Source organism: Mytilus trossulus, chromosome 6, assembly GCF_036588685.1.
Source record: "Mytilus trossulus isolate FHL-02 chromosome 6, PNRI_Mtr1.1.1.hap1, whole genome shotgun sequence".
In the NCBI taxonomy this organism is placed as follows: domain Eukaryota; kingdom Metazoa; phylum Mollusca; class Bivalvia; order Mytilida; family Mytilidae; genus Mytilus; species Mytilus trossulus.
In genome coordinates, this window is record NC_086378.1 from 16,230,906 (window position 1) to 16,252,435 (window position 21,530).

A 21,530-nucleotide genomic window follows, 5' to 3' on the forward strand; every position below is an offset into this window, starting at 1 on the left:
TTACATTCAGGTATCATATAATATAGTTGCATTATTTGTGTCTGTCCCAAGTCAGGAGCCTGTAAATCAGTGGTTGTCGTTTGTTTTTGTGTTACATATTTGTTTTTTGTTTTTATATAAATAGGGCCATTATTTTTCTCGTTTGAATTGTTTTACATTGTCTTATTGGGGCCTTTTACATGTTTTATAGCTGACTATGCGGTATGGGCTTTGCTCATTGTTGAAGGGTGTACGATGACTTATTGTTGTTAATCTCTGTGTCATTTTGGTCTCTTGTGGATAGCTGTATCATTGACAATCATACCACATCTTTTTTTTTTTTTATATAAAAACCTTCAAGCTATTTTAACTGACCTATCAAAAATTACCCTTGAAATTTCAGTAATATCATCAACTCGAAAAGCATCTTACATGAATTACCAACATTTATTAATGATCAAGAACATTTATATTGTTACTAGGAACATATATATTGTTAGATAAACTGTTCCCAGCTGTAACTTTGTAATGGATTTTGATATTAAAACTGATGTTCAAATTATTTTCTTCTTTTTCTTTCTTTTACATATATCGTTTGTTTTTCAATTCTAGTGTTTATATTAATTAACCATGCATAGATGCATTTGGTCACCTGTCTGGATTTTTTTAGTTAATATCTAAAACCCGGGATTACCCTTAGCCGCTTCCGGAATCGGTTCTGGTATTGTAATCGTCTTCTCGCAGCAGCCATTTCGTTTTCAATGTTGTTTTTTTTCACAGATAGTGAGATACGATTTTACTCGGATTTACACATTATTTGTCGGCGATTTTCTGTATAAAGCTAGCGGTTGAACAAATTGAATATCGCTGCTATGAATAGTAATGATGAAAATAAGTTTGAGATCGTTACTTTGGTGCAAATGTTTGCAAAGTTATTTATATTAATTTTCTTTCCAGGTCTGTCGTGCATGTCGGGCGTAGCTAGTTACCAAGTAGTAAGTCCGACTGCAAAAGTGGAAGGTCGCCGACCTCGGACCTTCGCTAATTTGAACCCCTGCGTCCAAATTGAAAAGATAATCTGACGATATACGGAATCCACAAAGAAAACAAAAATGTTATCTAGTAAAAATTCAAGGGCATATATAGTATCAAAGCATGTCCAATTAACATAGTTTTTTTGTTTATTGCTACTAAAAAATGACCTAAAAGAGTTTGAACATATATATTCACATTCTGATTTTTTGAATGCCCATTTAATTAGGTGTGTGAATTTTTTCTTAATGAGAATGTGAGGCAATGTGGTATACAGGGTAGAAAAATCAAAACTTTGGACAGATTAAAAATCACCAATATAAGCATGCAATTTATCAAGTACTTCCAACGAGTTCTTGACACTCCAAAAGTAATTTATTCCACTATTTTCGAAGGCCTTATTTGAACAATTTATTAAAAGGTTTTTAATTGTACCAAGTCTGCTGGTAAGAAGAATAGACAATTTAGTAGTTGAACAATAGCTTGAAGTCGAAATAAATAAGGGGTTTTGTGTAGCTTCGGAAGCCAATACATAGTTGGGACTTTCATTGTATTTGGCTCTGCTTGTAAAGCGGTGGCTAAAAGTTTATGTTTGTTACAGATTTCGTTTTCTGAAAATGGAGTCAGTAGGAATGTTGGTGAATTGGTGATTTCCTTTTTCAGAACCTCAATGTAAAATTTACGTCAAACAATAATAATATTATTAGCAGCTTGATCGGCAAATTCCTTGGCTAGTTCTTTTAGTTTATGTTTGATACGAGAAATAGGTTTATTGTGGTTATGGTTAAAAGTAAAATGTTCTTTAAAATGTTGAATACGTATATATATCAACTATCTTCATTGCTGAATTAAAAAAAGAGTCCAAAGATTTTTTGTCAGCTTTTTCCCGTTTTATCCATTTCATACAGTAAGTATGGAGTGAGTCGTGGATGATATTTCGACACTCATTCCAATTAATAATTGACGGAGGACGATATTTAGGTCCTTAACTGAGGAATGATTTTAACTCTCGGTCTTGAACGATGTTAAGATCTCCTGTTATAACATGGGAAATGGGTCCATAAATATATTCGGAGTTACTGCAATAACATGAAGTAGGTGTATTTTCACTGATATTAACATTTTTACACAATTGACTATAATTAAACACAAATTTCCGGGTAGATTTCTTGTAAATATAACAAATAAGAGGTAGCTCAGTATTGTCAAAATATCAAGGAATTTGTTTTTTAACAGAATGGTCGTTAAATATACCGGCAATATTTACAAAATCAAAGCCTTTATTGACATACTTAATTTTAATAAAATGTTTTTTATGATCTTCAGGGCGATTAATTTTGGGAAATAATTTAGAATAACAATATGCCATAAAAATTTGAACAATTTCATACTTAGGAATGCTATATGGAATTGTGTTGCACTCAGGGTTTCCGCTGGCGGTCGCCATTTTCGCAATTTGCGAAAACATAACAATTGTGGCGATTAAAATTTGTCATTGGCGAAAGAATTTGGCGAAAGAAATATATAATGATTTATTTTCAGCCATCTTGGTTATTTACTTTTTTTCGGGTTTCCCTGACTTTACCGATCAGACAATACTCGGAATTCACCTTGAACTCGTTAAGATTTTGACCGAAAATCAATAATCGGCTGATTGCATTCATAGTTATCGACATCAAAGGACTAATTAATAAAGGTGTTGATTGTATATGACAAAATAATATAGTGATATGGCTTCTGTCATATGTCACAAAATTATAAAGGTTTCTTAACCACTTTGTGACGCACGTGTTTAAAGCAAAATTTTTACGCTTCCTCTCCTTCTTTTGTATGATAGTCCAGAAAAGAAAATTGCTGTTATGACGAAAAATGTTCAAAAGCAAGAAAGGTCTCTGATTTAAAACTTTATCATTTAACTTTCATATAGATTATTGATTTGAGTGGGTACTTCAAAGTCGTTTCAGTGATACATGTACACGTGTTTCAAGCATATACTTTTACTTATTTCCGATGGTCTAGAAAAGAAAACTGTCGTTATGAAGAAATTTATTCAAAAGGTTGGCACGAGAGTAACCCTTCAATGTAATGACTACACCTTACACGAGGTATCAATTCCAAGTGATAAGATGCTTTGTTTTGTTGTAAAAAACACTTCTTACTTAGTGTGTGTGTGTGGGGGGGGGGGGGCTGAAAAAAAGGAAAATTTTAAAAGAAAAATATATTTGTATTACTTGGCGAAAAATATACTAAAGTGGCGAAAAATATATTGTTTTGACGAACGAAGTGGCGAAAAAAAAAAAAAAATGACCCAGGGGAAACCCTGGTTGCAATCATCTACAATTTTATTTAACTTATTAACCGGTAACGAACAGAGTTTTGTTAACAGATAATGTCTGTCGTTGTTTTTTGAAAGAGAAATTAGGTCCGAAATATTGATATGATTGGCCCGAAATTTTCTTTGATTGCGATTTGTTCTACGACCGTGAGAACGGTTTTTACGAACAGTTTTGGAAACTATATCCAAAATGTTAACGGAATTGGTTCTAGATTTATTACCAATTCCCATGATATTATCATTTAGATCGAGAGGGTAAACTGTTTGTAATTTTTTAATCCAATTTAATTCAATTATTTTCCGTGATCGTACAAACTTTGAATGCGATTCACCAGACTGCTTATTTACTACTTCTAAAGGTTGAACTGCTAAATATTTAAAAGGATGGTTGTGCTGCTGAAGGTGTTGGTAAATGATACTTTTGTATTCATTTGGTCTTTTAAAACGATACAGATGTTCTTGAGTGCGTTTAGATAAATATCGTGTAGATAAATAATACTGTTTGTTTTTCAAGTTATATCAGTTTCAAAATTTAAAGAAAATGTGCGACCATTAAACGTGGACCTTACCGTATTGTTGGTGGAAAGACGGGGACATGTAAGTCCTTTTTTTGGCATGACACTTATCGATAGATGGGTTACCACGATTTTTATTGTTAAAAATGTTAGCGATGGTAGTATTTTCAGATAACCGATTTTGAAGATTGAGAACCCTTTGAACCAGTTTAGTATTTAGTATTTTTCCATTTCTAAGCTTCATAATTGTTAGTCAATTACATAATGAAGGAGCAAAGATTGGCGTCCAGAATATGAACCAGCATACAATAATTTAAGTTATAATAATAAATTTGTTCGGCTGAAAATGTCAAACGCTATCAGTATAAAAGAGGGACGAAAGATACCAAAGGGACAGTCAAACTCGTAAATCTAAAACACACTGACAACGCCATGGTTAAAAATGAAAAAGACAAACAGAAAACAATAGTACACATGACACAACATAGAAAACTAAAGAATAAACAACACGAACTCCACCAAAAACCAGGGGTGATCTCAGGTGCTCCGGAAGGGTAAGCAGATCCTGCTCCACATGCGGCACCCGTCGTGTTGCTTATGTGATTACAAAGTAGTCTAATTCGGTAGGTCAAATTCATGAAAGGGAAGGGGATTGTAGTTACGACGTAAGGAAAATATCCGATATCATTTGTGAAACGGTTATTCCATAACGGTCAACCAACTCGTGATGGCGTTCGTAAAATTTACGAAGGGATGATTTCAACTTCACCATTGTAACTCTTGGTTTAATAGCTTCCTTGTGAGCAGTAACCCTCTATCAAGAAAATCATGATAAGAAATGCAAGCACGGGAATATCGTATCAATTGGGAGATATATACCCCGTATGCAGGTGCTGCTGGAATGTTGCTACTTAGAAATGGAAAGTTCATAATTGGAATCTCTTTTGTCGTAAAGTTTTGTCTTCAACCGACCCTCATTGTCAATTTCTAGATGTAAGTCATGATATGAAGCCGACTTAACTGTATCTGTAGTATCCTTTATTTCCAATTCGATGGGATAGATGCGATCCACATAGTCACCAAATTTTGAATTGTTTAGTGAAAGAACGTCATCTATATAGCGGTAAGTAGAGTTAAAGGATATTGCTAACTTCTTATCTTTCTTCCTAAGAAGTTCCTGCATGAAGTCAGCCTCATAATAATAAAGAAACAAGTCAGCAAGTAGAGGGGCACAGTTTGTTCCCATTGGGATGCCGACAGTCTGTTGAAAAACACGTCCTCTGAACGTAACAAATATGTTGTCAATCAAGAAATCAAGCATCTTGATAATAATCTTTTATAAATTACCCGAAAAAGATAGTGTATTTCAGGGTAGGACTGGTGGCTGACTAAATAGTAGAATGGGGCTGAATATTGAAATACTACTGTTTGATAAATATTCCTAAAGTTATGAACTAGAGCAGTTCTCGCTCGGCCTAACACTCCAGAATCTAGTATATTACAAGAGCATAAACCTGAAGCACGAGGAGGCACTCTACTGCCTCCACACGGCACTAAAGTAAAGACAAACTCTGTAAAAAATAAAATTGACTAGTCGAGATAGGTCGAGCCTTGGTCAAGACCATTTCAGACTACACAAAAATCATCAAGCACTGAATCAGACTAATTAAGTTAAAGTCGAGACCTAGTCGAGTACACTTAATTACAGTCGAGACAATGTCGAGACTAGTCGAGTAAAATATGTGCTCGATTTTACTGGTCGAGCACAAAAACTAGTCAATTCATACTTTGAGCAGTTTATAGTGAATAAAATCGGCAAAGGGTTTGCAAATAGGTTTCAATACATGTAGATTTACGTGGGGAATATATTGTAACAGCCATTTGTATGTACACCACGGAGTCTGCGCTAAGTATAGATACATTGTACATCGAGAATTTTATCACAGTGTTGTTTAAAAAGCGAAAGAAGCACGTCATATTAGAATAACAATTTCTAAACAGTTACATACATTTCGAAGATATTATTTTTCAACCCAAAATAAGTATTGTTATTCATTTACATAGGGTCGATTTATATTTAACGCAGCTCATTTCACAATAACCGTGTGATTCGTTTGATTTGATTTATTTTTTGTTAAGGTCTTAATAGTCTTGTAGTGATTGTTTTAAAAATTGCAATCAAAAAAAGACAAAATCACTTTTATTCTTATTCGGATGCGTAATAAAAAGAAGTCATAAACAAGACTTTTGGGAAACCAACAAAATAAAAATAAAATAAAATTTCGCGAAAGTCTATTAATGTTTTTGGCGCATTGAAGTCATTTCAAAACATGACGTCATACAAATGAAAACGATAGAGTTGAAAGTTTTCTGTTACGTGAACCATTGAAATGTTGATTACTATTGTATTTAAATTTCTTATTATGGTAGGTTTGTTTGATTTTCTATTCTATTGCTTTATTCGCATATTTAGCACGTCAACATCGTGGCACCTTACATATTAGGTGTTATACCACATTTGATTTTCCCCTATTAGTCTTTGTTAAATTTGCACTTTTCAAAAAAATGTACAGAATTTATCTTTGTTTCAAATAAAGAAATACTTGGTTTGAGTAAAGTTTTATCCTGTCCAGTTCTATAGAAAAATGTTCACATCATATTGCATTGCATATAAGAAAATAAACATCATTGGAAGTTAACCAATCAAATTTCTCCCCTTATTCTATCTGTACACAAGGTTTAGTCACCATGTAACAAGATTACAAAATTTTCTATAGAAATCACAAATAAAAAATAATGGTGTTTTAAAATACCCAAGACATATGTTTATGACACAGAAATAGTTTTACTGCAATAAAATGTAGAATTAATTACCTACAACGGTCAAATTCAAGGGAATATTTTTTTCGACCTACTTTCGTATACAACCGGATGTGACATACCATGATTTGGTGGTATTACACCTACATGTAGTTTTGGAATGTTAACTTTGGAGTTGACGTTAGCTTACGAGAAAAAATGTATATCAAAATGACAATTGTTGGTTTTGAGAATGAAACAGAATTTTATTTTAGCGGTTGTTCACGAAATAATCCATGCGAGCAACGGATTTATTAAAATATTTGAGCTTTATCTAACAGGGAGTAAAAAAGAACAGCCAAACACACAGCTTTACCCACCCTCGCTTCAGTTTTTATAATGATCGGATGTGTTCTATTATAATTGAAATAATTCATGGAAGCCATAGATTATTTCTTAATAAGAACCCTACAAGACTGAACAAAACGATCGTTAATAATTGTTCCAAATGCAACATGTACATGTAAACATACATTTTATAAGTTCGATTTTTTATCCGACGCAGCTTCAATAATAGAAAACCGCTATTAGAAAATTTAAATAGGCTACGTTTTTTGTTATGTCCAATGCATATTAATACTGTGTTTGTTACTTACAATTTATAACTATGTTGATAGACTTAATATCTTCACCAATGAGGTTTTTGGCTAAGCACATGTATGATCCCATTGATAAGCATCCAGCTCTTCGAATTGTTAAAGTACTGATTTTGGAGGTATTGTTTACAGAAACTAATACGCTACTGTCAATGATCTTATCTGCAAAACGCCATTTTATTTCAGCTATTGGTACGCTTTGTATCTTGCAAGAAAGTGAAACGGTGTTGTTTTCGTCGTATATTTTGTGTCCGAAGAGATCAACAGTTGGTCTAACTGGAAAAATATAATTCCAAATTAATTGTATCATTGTACGGAACTTAAATATACAATAAAAATTATCAATCCCAAAAAGAAAAGACGACACTAGACTAAAATGCAGAAATTAAAAAAAAAAACGGAATTATGAAACAAAACGCCTGGCAAACTAATCATGCTCAGATAAATTATTGTGTTCTGTATGACTAAATTGCCAGTGACAATCATGCAAGGTTGTTCCTCGTGTTTGACCAAAGAGGTAACGATGTTACATACTTATCCTTCAATCGACCTTAATTTCTATTACACAGGTACATGTGTAACAAAGAGTTAAACGTATAGTATGACCGATCGGATTTTTTCGAAATTCTGTTAACCTCACTATTTCATTTCAATAATTTAGATTCTATTGATCGAGATCAAAATATAGAGTACTGCACAGTGTTTTTACTTTATTGTTTTGCTATGCCTTTTGATCAAGTCAAATTGGTACATTTTATGTTCACCAAATATTGACCTATTATAAGCACTAAGGTTTTCATGTCCTAGGCTTAGATGAGCTGTATTGTACACAATTGTTTTACTATATAGCTCGAAATGCATCATCACCGTATCTGTTATTAGCCTTCCAACTGTGATTATTGTAGATTTAATGATTAGTCTTGTGTCAACGAAACACAAAATATAACATTGGTATACCTGATTTTTTAAGAATTTTAAACAACCTAATACAAAAAAAATAAGCGAATAAAAGTCAGATTTTGTTTCGTTTAATGGTAAAAAAGGTTGTTTTAATATGTTTAAATTGTAATCATTGTATTGACATACGGTTTACCCTCACATATTTTCATTGTGATGTAAGCTTATATTCAGGTAAATTTCTACTGCACAATGATATACTTATAAGGTCTCGTTCGTTAAATTGTTTCAGTTATTTAAGCGTTTATTTCTTTAAAATTTCATCATTGTTTTTTTTTAATATGATTTAAATTTAAAAACTTCGCGTTTCCAAGTTAAGTCATCGTAAGATAATTTGATTTTTAGCGATGCAGATTATTTTCGTCCAATAAACTCTACAAGACATTAGAACAAAAGCATAAAAACAAACAGAAGTTTTAGGTACAGTCATACAACGATAACGTACGTTCCATTATACTTTTTAATGTATCTTATACTCACAGTTGACGACAACGTTAACACCTAAAGATGTCTTACTGCCAACAGTATTAGAAGCAGTACACATGTAGATTCCTGACTGGTTCTGGTTAATTTTAGGTAGATTCAAAACGGACGAGGTATCACCAGAAAGGTTTGGTCCACTCCATGTAATGATACATCTAGGTTTGCAATCCGATGTACATAAAATGGGTAAGATACTATTGCTTTCGTTTACTATGTAATTAACTTGATTCGGTGAAATCAACACATACTCGGGACCATCTGAAATTTTTGTTACAAAAATACAGATCTTCAACGATACATTACAAAATAGAGATTACATAATACCTTATAAAAGCAACCGTTCGACAATATCAACCAATGGATTGTAGTTACGACATAATAACACATTCTCTACCATCTATGAAACGGATATACCAAAGTGGTCAACCAATTTGTGATCGTGTCCGTAAAATTAACTAAGGGGTTATTTCCACCACTATAGCAATCCTCTATTTAGAAAAATGTGATAGGAAATACAAGCCCTGGAGTATCGTATCAATAGGGAGGTGTCAAGTCCGTACATTGGGTCTGTTCAAAGTGTGCTTAATAAACAGAAATGTTCACAACAGGAAAGCTGAAATCGTCTCCTTTGTCGTAAACTTTTTTAACTGACGCTCATTGTCAATTTCTCTTAATATTAAGACAATCTTCACATTTTACGTAAATAAATGCATGTACCAAGACCGGAATATGACAATTGTATCCATTCGTTTTATGTATTTGAGCTTTTAACTTTGCCCTTCGATAACTGAATTTCGTTTTGAATTTTACTCGGAATTGTTTTTTCTTTGTTGTTTTAACTTTTTATACGTCTAGAGAAATAATATGGAACTAATAAAAGACGCAGGAGCCTGTAATGTAGTGGTTGTCTTTTTTAGATTTGTTAAATATTTGTTGTTCGTTCATTTTCTTGTACATATAAAGGCCATTAGTTTTCTCGATTAAATTGTTTTTAATTTGTCATAACTAGCTCTATTATAGCTGACTATGCGGTATGGCATTTGTTCATTGTTGAAGGCCGTACGGGGACCTAAAGTTGATAATTTCTGTGTCCTTTTGCCTCTTGTGGAGAGTTGTCTCATTGGCAATCATACCACATTTTTTTTTATATTTGATATATTTTCACAGACAACGATTTGTTCAGAATAAAACCGCGGATTCTTAGTATTGCATGGACCAGGCTGCCCTATATGTCACAATAGTAAGGTGTTTCAACTGAAATTTAGACACCAAAACACACAACAACAACAATCCTCAGACATTTTTTTTTAATTACCTTAATAAAATGATATAAAATGCCTTACCTTTTTAGTCATATATACTCACAGTTCACGATAACGTTAATATGACCAGATACCAGACTACTAACACTATTTGAAGCAATGCACGAATACTTTCCCGCCTGGGTTTTGTTGATGTTCTGCAGGTACAGTACAGATGTAATGCCGTCTGGAAGATTAGGTCCATTCCATGTCATAGTACATTCAGGTTTACAGTCAGCTGTACAGTTAATAGGACCAATATTTCCAACTATCTCTATTGCTGTGAAGTTCTGTTTTAAAGGTTGTATGTTAACCTGCCTTGGACCGTCTAAAACAGAAAAAAAATCATAAAGTAGTTTGCTACAAATTACAATTATTACTATGAAATATTTTAATACACCGATATTGTTCTTGGTTGAAACGGTTATTTACACCTCAGTGGTCAATGTTTCGGTACTGAAATACTAGTAATTTCTTGCAAACCTTTCTAAAATTTACCGTCGATAAAATGATAATTTACTAGGAAACAAAAAGCTATGTTGACATCAAGTGATTTTTGCTATCATTTAATGTTCTAAAGGTCTTTGCATTATCAACGATTTCAACAACTTTGGATTTCACGGATTTTGTGTTGCATGGCGGTTCTGATGAAGGGTGTTCTAAAAACGCCTAAATTAATACACCTTTGATTCATCAATTGATATATATATCAATTAAAACAAAACCTTATCTTTACATATATACCACATAGACGAAATTAGAAAATTGTTATAAATATTTGGAAATAGATGAAAACAAAAAGGAATAAAAAGGTAAATAGGTTAAAGAGTCTAAATGCACGGCCGACACTCGGCTAACCAAGAATGGTCGGTTAATCTATATTGAGTATCAGCTATATGGGCGATTGGTCTGTTAAGAGTAAAACGCACAATTTTATGTTACACTCTATTAAATATACAAATTTCATAGTCTGCACAGTTTTCCGTAAAACTTAAAGGCGTCGAACAAGTATGTGGTATTTATGCTTATACGCATAGATTTTTTTTAATAAAAGTCGAAACAAACAATTTTAGATATAATTCAAAGGACACAAAAGAGTTCTTAGGTTCTAAAAAATAATTTTTTAACATTAGTAAATATTTCATAATTGTAATATAACGTGAATAATATCACGTTTTAGTGAAAATTATGGGAATAAAGTCTGTTAATGGATTGGACAATTGTAATTGTGTCAGCAAAGAGTTATTTAACCACGACAATAGTTTTTCTACCTTTATATTTTCCAATTAAAAAGTTAGGAATGAGATTTTATTGAGTAAAAACAATTTGATAATACGGTGCAACAGTATCCTTCTGGTAAGAGCATTTTTATTAAAGGGTGTGTCACTGCAATATATCGTTAATATATGGATTGGCCGCTGGAAGATGCATGCATTTGTTATTAACGTTTTCAATCAGCCTTTAATTATTTTTTTTGTTGAAAGTAGCACGTTCTCAAATCCGACTGAAAGTGTCTTTCTAGTACAAAACAGGGTTCATATAACTTGTTGTCGTTGCACATGATATTTGTCACTGAACGTAAACCTTAATTCGTCAGCATTATCCGATTGATTTTTTTTCTTTCTATTACTTAATCATAATTATGTTGTTTACAAATCATTCTTAAGAAGTAAATGGAAAAGAGCGAATGCAGCTACATTTCGGTTATCTCAAGTTTTAATTCATATTATTCTGTTTAGTTCATTGCTACATAAGTGCAGAGGAGAACTACGGTTGTCCGCAATTAAACTTCAAGCATTTGTCACAAATATGAGTACATCGCAATCCGTTACTGTTACAACACCCAGGGATGTTTCACGTCTGTATTCTTAAAATAATGCATATGTTTTTTTATAACTCAATGGATAGTTTTCATTATAAAACTCATGAATATATACTTTATTCTGAAGAAAATTCTTTTTAATTTGTTCATATTAAAAAGTTTACTTTATCACTATAAAATCAACAAATGTAACGAAGAAGCACAAAAAGGCATACATCAAATTTAACATACTCAGTTTGCTTTTCTTATACGACTTAATTTATCTATGTAAAGTCTACCCGTAAAGGATAGAAAGTTTTTAGTACTGGTGTAAATTTGCGCGTTTGAAATTCGCACAGATAGACATAAAAATAATTTTGTCGTTCAAAGTATGACGGCATACATAAATGCAGAGTCACGTAAAGTAGATATAACAAAAAACAGACTTAACAGTAAAAGTAATAATAATAGATAAAATAAGTGTGTGGTTAAAAGTATGACGGGATACATACATGACATAAGTACATTTTCACGTTAAATGTATATCATAAAAACAGACTTAACAGAAAAAGTAGTATTATTGAATAAAATAGTTGTGTCATTCATATTATTGATGTGATATTGCGCATGCTCGTATAAATGGTGGTGGTATGAATTTGGGAGAGGAAAATTTTCATTGAACTTTATACTTTAGAAGATATATTGTGACAGGAACATTGCAAATACATCCCTTTATTACACAAACCACTGGCGGAATATTTAAAAAAAACTTTGTATGTGTTTTATTTGATATTTAAACACTTAAACCAATCCGGCAGTTGTGAGTCCATCCACAAACCGCATGGTCATGGCGGCCATCTCTTAAATTTTTAAAATAGTCTGTATGCACCCATCAATAATCATCTCGCTGAATTAAAGTTTTAATAGTATTACATTTTTATAAATATCAGTGAAACTTACTACATTATTCAGGAGGTGAAAATCTCGTTTTATTGTTTTACCGAATAAAACATTTTTTATCATTTCATGACTGTTGTAAAAAAGATATATTATATATCGTCTACAAACAAAAGTGAATAACATTATTTTAACCATAACCGATTTTTAGCAGTCCGTTGAACTTTGTGTATACAATTTGTGTTGTCTGCCTTCCACATATACCCAGTCTGCTTATATAACCCATAGATATCTTTGCTTCACTTGTACATGTATATACTCCTGCACGCTTGTCAAATATAATCTATATAATAACTATTGATTGAATAATATACAACTTATGACAGAATATAAATTAAATTGGGAAAATAAGTTTGAAAAAGCCAAAAAACTCAAGAAATCTTGGAAAAAAGACATCTTCCGATCATCGGTAAATTCTTATTATCAAATCACTTATCATTCCACAATTTACATACTTAGCAAGTATGAAATTCATAAATAAAATGTATAGCGACAATCTAGAAAGAGAAATTTTTAATTTTATTTGAAACGGTAAACAAGATAAATTAAAAAGGTCAACTCTCATATCAGATTACAGTACGGGAGGACTTAATATGATAGATATCGACAGCTACTTCAATACACTTAAAATTAAATGGGTATCAAGACTATTGGAGTCAAAACATGAAAATTGGTCAATTATTCCGAGATTCCTTTTTGATAAATACGGGAAAAATTTCCTTATCTTCAAAATGAATTTAGAACTTAAAAATTTAAAACCACTTAAAATTAAAACTGAACTACCAGAATTTTATCTGGATATTGTAAAATGCTGGATACGGAAAGGTGGAGGTCAACTAAATCACCCACTAACTTTAGAGAAATACGTAAAGAAATTATATGGGGTAATAAAAACATAAAAAAAAAAAAACCATTATTAATACTCAATTGGATTGGAAGCAATACAATCTATATTAATGAAATTATTGACGAAAACGGTCAAATCAACGAAAAGACAATACTGCGTAAGTTAGCAATTAAACACAACTGGATAGCCGAACTATCAATATTAAAAAAAAGCTATTCCAAAATGTTGGATAGATATCCTGAAAACAAATAAATCTGTTAAAACCCGCGTTAATATTAACGAAAAAATAATCAGAATGAATGAAACAGAAATAAATTAAGCAGATCTAGATAACAAAACCATATATCAATATTTAAAAAAAAAAAAAAAATAACTCCAAACATTCAAATTGGATTAATAAAATGGCAAAAAATATTAGGCGTAAAAACATTACAAATTAAACACTCCTTATCATTTACAAACAAAGAAATATACACAAACAAACTTAAAGTTTACAAATAGAAAATATTTAGCTATATATTGGCGAATACAGAAAATCTTTTCAAATGGAAAATATATAATACGTCAGAGTGTGCTTTATGCAAATGCACAGAAAATTATCAACATTTTTTTATCAATTGTAAATTTTTAAAAGATTTGTGGAATAAAATAACAGAAAAAATTAATATCATAAACTTCTGTAAGAAAATAAACTTAATAGATATAGTCTTTGGATATAAAATAGGAGACCGACATTATAATGACATAAATCTTATTATAACGTTGATAGGTTTCTCAATCTACAAATCATTTTACACGTCGGAGCAAAGAACAAAATCCGCCGACATATACAATATCTTTAAAAAAGAATTTGAATTATATTTTGAAGTTAACAGATGTGTAAAAAAAAAGTAACAGTAATTTAATTCGCAAATTTCAAAAAATTCTTGAAACTGTTAGATTATAAAATATAAAAATCGACACCTCAGCGGCCGTAAAGAAAACCCCTTAAATTACACCTATTCTAAAACTTAAATCAAAACACAATAAGGTACAGATTATGTATAAAGACAATAAATTTATATTTCTATAAAAATAAACATAAAATATCTCACCTTTTGATAATAATCCAAAAGTGAAAAGATTAACACGTGAAGTATATTATCCCTCAATCACGTCAAGTTACGATTATCTGATCACACTAAGACATCTGCATGATTTTTATAAACGAGCATTCCCAGCAGGCACTCAACGTTTAATAAACGTTGAAATGAGGTTGAAATGTGATCAACGTATATTCAACGTTGAAACAACGTAACATTTTCAACGTTGAGGAATAAACCCCTATTCAACGTTGAATTAACGTTGATCATTTCAACGTTGTAATTGGAATGTTGATTCAACATTGAATCAACGTTAACTTATTTACTCATAGTATAGGCCTATATAAAAAAAATCATTATAAGAAGGCAATATATGCTGCATAACTGTAGAAGTATATATTTATAAGGAAAAGAATGAAAAAGAGTTTTGGGTTTCACAAAACAGTATAGTATTAACTATTGGTCACTATTTCAACTTGAGTTTTGCGTCACCATGACGGTATGAGAAAAGGGGGGAGGTAAGTCGTTTGATACTAAATTTCTAGGGAATAAGAAATATAATTTATAATTTTATTTCACATAACTTTAATTTGAACATAAAGATAACATGTAAAGAAATTTAAAATAGTTGATTATCAACGATGATCGCGATTTCTTTCTTTCATATTTTCGCGGGATTTGAACAGGAAGTTAGATTGCCCATGCGCATTATTCAAACACGCACCTTTCCTGTATTTGAAAAAAGAACAACAAAGGACGAAGTCGAAAGAGAAACTTCCCGTTTATCACGTATATTTATGGTATGTAGATGTTTGCATGTGGCTATCACGGTTTGTTATATTTATGAATTGTGTTTAGAAACTCTGAATTGGTATCATATTGCACAATTAGAGAAAATTATAATGTCAACATTGTATTCCAGAAAACAGATATAATTTCCTCCAATAATACTATTTCTTAGAGCATTTAGTGTGGAAAGCATATTTAGATTCATTTTAAAGTTTAGGTAAAGATTGTTACAATTATTATGATTAAAGATTCACATAAGAAAAAGGGGGGGATAAGCAAGTGTTTACATTATTTTTCTCAGGTAAATATTCCCCAACATATTTACTTTATACTATATATATGCAGTTCTTTTAGTTTAACTTAAAGGCTTGGTAAACCACATACTTTTTGACGATCATATTAAACAATGAAATATAACTGGACAACAAAGTATTGAATTTGAATGATCATGGAATAGTGATACTTTTATTGTTTTATTTTTACAAAAACAAGTCAGTCTGAGCCTTTACTGATCTACAGGTGATCTCTAACTCTGTGTAATATGAGAAATGCATGTTTACATTAATGTGTACGTAACCTGGTTTTGAATGTTATAGCAGTCCATTATCTGATATCATTAACATGTATTATTTATTTTACAGAAGCTTGTCAAACAGATCAATGACTAAAAGGCATCAAGTGGAGCAAAATTAAAATTCAGTATTGGGAATTCCAGTCTTTAAAATCATCAAAGGTAGGTTTTTTGTCTGTATAGCTATATACCATTTGTGTTCAAAGATTAATCTTTTATTTATTCTAATTTTGTTTACCTTACATACCATATTATGTTTGTCTTTATATCTAAGTTATTCTAGTAAAGTTCTTTATTTTATGTTAATGGAATTGTGTGCAGTCATCAATAAAAAAAAAACGTCTTACTTAGGTAAAGTGTTTTCATCGTTAACAATAACATAGTGAAACCCTCAGTCTTACTAAACTCAGGTTGAAGCTTCTTCATTAACAAAAAAATACAACATTAATGTATATATTTTTTTTTAATGATTATCTTATTACAATATATGCTTCGTCATTATGGTTTTATTTATTTTCAATGCTCGAGATTTAGAAACAAATTGAAAGTGGCTCAAATTTAAAATATCTTTTCAGGACATACAATTTATATTTATTATATATATATAATCTGATTTTTTCCAGAGTTTAGATATACTGCAAGAGTAAAAAGATGTCACTTGGAAATACATATCTGAAGACCTCTCCTGCTTAAAATTTACCGCTGAAAGATCCTGAGGTGGTGGAAGAATGATGACGTGCAATCAGGACAAAAAGAGACAAATATAACAAATGAATTTATAAAATAAATCTTGTATCAAAAGAAATATCATTGCATTACTATTTTTGATATTATTGTTCCTGAGTAAATAAGTATTAATGTAGTGGTTTATGAGGGTAATATAGACATTTATATAACATATATATATGTATATATAATCAAGGACCTTTGTTTTTTGTGGACAGTTGTCTGGTTAGCAGTCATGCAGCATGTTCTTATTTTCGTAAATATTGTGATAATCCTGAATACTCATTGGATCTAATAATGTCTTCACTCTTCCTAGATATATATATATACTACTTTCAAGAAGGGTTTAACATAGGTTGGTCGTTTAATAAAAACTACTTTGAACTTGTGAGAATTGTTTAGAACTATTCAACATCTTCTTTCCTTTCTGTGGTGTCAGGGAATAAAGTGCATGTCTTAGTTTTTATGCAAACTGTGCAAATTCATTGAATGATTTGTCTTTCTATAGCTATTCACAACAAGAAAAACTACAACTTGTCAAGTAAGAATATATCAAAAATTATAGGTGTCCACTTGTATATTAAATAGATAATTAGGTCTATAGTTATCGTTAAATACAAGTGGACACACACAATCATTTTAGCTATTCCTTCTGCCAACAGGATTTTAAGATATGATATTTATGGTCTAGATTTTTGACTTTGTACAAGCACCAAATGTTGTTTAAAGTAACAGTTGATGTATTTATTTAGATGTCTTCCATTTAACTTATCTATTTTGTTCATATGTGTATTGGTGAGAGGGAAAAACATTAAAAAAAACCAACATGTACACCAACACTGTCTGTTTACTATCTAACAACAGCAAAAATTTGGAAAGCAGGTAAAAAAATGTGGTGTTTGTAGCTTTATAATAAATTTCATTACTATACATTCAACTACTATTCAACCTTGAATCAACGTTGAATGGATGTTGAAACTTCAACGTTGAAATGACAACGTTAATTCCAATTTTCAAAATCAAACATAAATTTGACATTGTTTCAACGTTGAGAAACAACCTTGTTTCAACGTTGAATCAACGTTGAGTGCCTGCTGGGTTAGGTGTCAGGTAGATTGTATTCAATAATGAGGATGTTAAAGTAAGGGTCAAATACGGTGAAAAATTACGTAACTATACATGAATGATTTGCAATAATATATTATGCTTATATTGTATTTTTTTCTATTTGTAATTAACAATCAGTTAGATTATATTATAATTTATGAATGTATGTTTCAAACACAAATTAAGCTAACAAGTACTAACAAAATTTATTATATACTACTAACGGTTAACGAGGCCGGGATAAGGTACCGATATTTGATGTATCAACTAACAAATGTAAAAAACTATCAATAAAACATGAGTAAATTAAAAAAAAAAAAAAATGTATAAATTATTGAAGTATCTACGTGAACCTATTGTACCACCTCCTGGTCAACGCGTATTAACTCCATTTGTTCTTACTGACAGTAAGGGATACTGGGTCAGCAAACACTGTACTATCCCCACTGAAAACACAATCAAATGGTGGTTCAAGTCCGGACGCACTTCAACTCAAGGACTTGAGTGGCTACGAAGCAACCTAGACTCAAAGATTGGTCAGCTTGATAACATATCTCTTTATATATGGTTTATAGGAACCTGTAATTTAATAACATATGACGGAAAATACAGCTTTAAGGTCTGAAGAACAAGACACAATCAAAACACTGACCGATAACTATCAACATATAATTGAGCTATTTAGGAACTATCCGGGTTGTAAACTCACCTTCTTGCAGCTTCCTCCATATTCTATATATGCGTGGAATAAATTATAAACAACATCCTGAATTAAAACAATTTATAGAACAAGACATCAAACTTCTGAAACAATATACAGAAATTAACGAGCATATAAGCAAACTCAACGTACAGGACACTTGGATTAATTTCACCAAATTTTGCCTCAGATATCTATCATAAAGTAAACAAGAAAAAATCTGACAACAAACGTAAAGCATCTGATCAATATAACTTTAACTTGTACCGTGACGGAATATACCCAGATACGACCCTGCGTAAAATAACAAAACTAGTGATATTTGACTGCTGGTAAATTGCTCTATAGGTACTAGCGATCAGATCTTCACAGGTATCGCTGGTCTTACAGACAATTTTATAACGTGGCAATTTTATAATACAAGATGGCTTTAGTTAAAAAAACAAAACAATTTAAAGCATTCAATGAGTGACAGCAAGCTCTATACTGGAAAAACTTATGAGAATAGTTATGTGTTAAATATTGATATTAATTTACAGGCGGGGATATAACTTCTAAACTAGATACAGTTTCGTTTGAGTTATTCATATTCGCATGTGAAACAACTGCCAAGGCTAAAACTGGCAACAAGGTACAATATACCTACCAAATCACTGACTCGACAAACTTGAGCTTCACAATCAATGCCTACTTAACAAAATGTACATTACTGATAAATTGGAAAGACGCTCATCAATTCATACATCAACATGCTCAAGAAATTCACAAAATTATGAGTAACACACAGATAAAAGTAGCAAAAATAAATATAGAAATGTTAAATCAAAATTTGGCAATAAAACTTAAAGTAGCACTAAACTCTTTACAACAGAATAAAGTCATTGGGAAAAATCTAGATAAAGACCAAGAGAAGCAAAATGAGCTCCAACAAGATGAAAAATGTAATAAAAGTAGACGTCATTGTCGAACAAGATCTGTCATGTTTAAAAACAATTACTGGGTCCATTATAATTGTGACAAACTAGATGAAAAAGAAATTGAAGTAATAGAACAAAGTGAACATAATTATGTGTGTAAAACTTGCACAAATGAAGCGTTTGACTCAAGAAACAACTTTTAACAATTAGCAATCTTAGATAATAACTGTGCTATTAAAAAGTCAGAATTGTCAATAGCTGACATTATGTTACATCAATGTTATGCCTGCAATAATTTTGAACAAAGTGTTGAAAACAGATGTTTAATATGTGATATGCCATTTCATGACAATTGTCTAGATAACGACACTCAAAAATACTATTCATGCATAGGGTTATCATAGCAGAGAGATCTCAGTGACAAAACCCAATAACAAACACATCAAACAATCCCAAAATCTATAGAAATAGAAACTGAGACAACTAGTTTAAGTGACTCAGAACAGATAAACATATCTTTTGAAACAAATCCAAAAAATATATAACCTGAATCTAGACCTACTGTTGGTATTGTTCAAAGAGCTGAAACACGCCAAACAACAGAAACTGAATCTCCAAAAAAACAAACATCTTAGATAGACATACATAAATCAGAATTTCGAAATCTAGAACTGGAAAATACAATTAAAACTCCGTACACAAAAATTGAGTCTCTTCAGAACAAGCATAATCAACATCTTCCTGAACACAAAAGCTCTGCTAGCAAGACTACTGATGACCTTGTTACTGGTATACGAGAAAAAGTAACAAAATATGTACTTAGTAAAGTTGATGATGAAAAAAATAAACTTCAAAATAAAAATAAAACTACTAACAATCATTCTTTCAACAAAAACAAATCAAACATATGATTACCAGCAAACGTATCCTTCAAATCAACAACATTACAGACAAAGCAGCTATACTCAAAACTATGGTGAACCATCAGCAACTAGTCAGTATAGTATGTACGGAGCAAGGTATAGTGAACCCAATCAATACTGTTACCGCTCAGATAATGAGGACATAAATTATCAAAATTATGATCAAAGAATACTAAGTCAATTCTCATATTCAGCAGAACTAGAAACTCGAAACATCTGCAAGGATAACCTAATAGAAGTTGTTACAAATTGAACGAACCATGATTATGGCCAAAACCACATTTCTGTTCAAAACAAAACAACACAACATTCAAGAATAAATGATCAAGGTATATATCAATTGAAGCATAACAATCAGCCAACATTAGACAATCTGTATAGGCACATACATGCAGGACAAGCATTGCACTACCAACCTACATGACACACAGATAATTTTTTATACCACCCAAGACTCAACCAGATACCGCACTAGATGCCAATTTGCTCACAAATGTAAATAGTAACTGTAAAAATAATGTTTTAGATTTTAATGATTGTGAGCAGAAAAATATGAACATTCTGAGTTTTAATTGTAAAAATATTTTAAATTGTGGACCATTCTTCATGGAGATGATGGAAGATGTCGATATTAATTTACTACAGGAACATTGGTTGTTTGACTGTGAACTCAACATGTTGAATGAAATTCGCTCTAAATATATAAGAATAGGAAAATCGGTGGACACTGATGACCCTCTGCCGCCAATACAAATGCCGAGAGGATATGACGGAGTGGCAAAATTGTGGCGAAAAGAACTAGACCACCTTATATCGACTGTGAAAGCAGGAAATAGTAGAATCCAATGCATTGAAATAGAAGGTGATCCCAACATCATCATTATTTCTCTGTATCTACCATGCAAATGACCCACTTATAGTACACAAGAGTTACTAGAATGTATAGACCAACTGAATGAAATTGTATGTACATACTCAAATACTCATCAGATAATTATAGGAGGAGATTTTAATGAAGACATAATTAATGGTGCTTCCTCTCAAAGAAAAAAA

General features: G+C 31.4%; 1 long non-coding RNA gene across 1 annotated transcript; it reads left to right on the plus strand.

The window, feature by feature from the left end:
- Positions 1–15,442: 15,442 nt before the first annotated feature.
- LOC134720862 (uncharacterized) lies at positions 15,443–16,909 on the plus strand. Its single transcript, XR_010107804.1, has 3 exons — positions 15,443–15,544; positions 16,175–16,266; positions 16,728–16,909. It is a non-coding gene; the product is annotated as an uncharacterized LOC134720862 (long non-coding RNA).
- Positions 16,910–21,530: the final 4,621 nt, after the last annotated feature.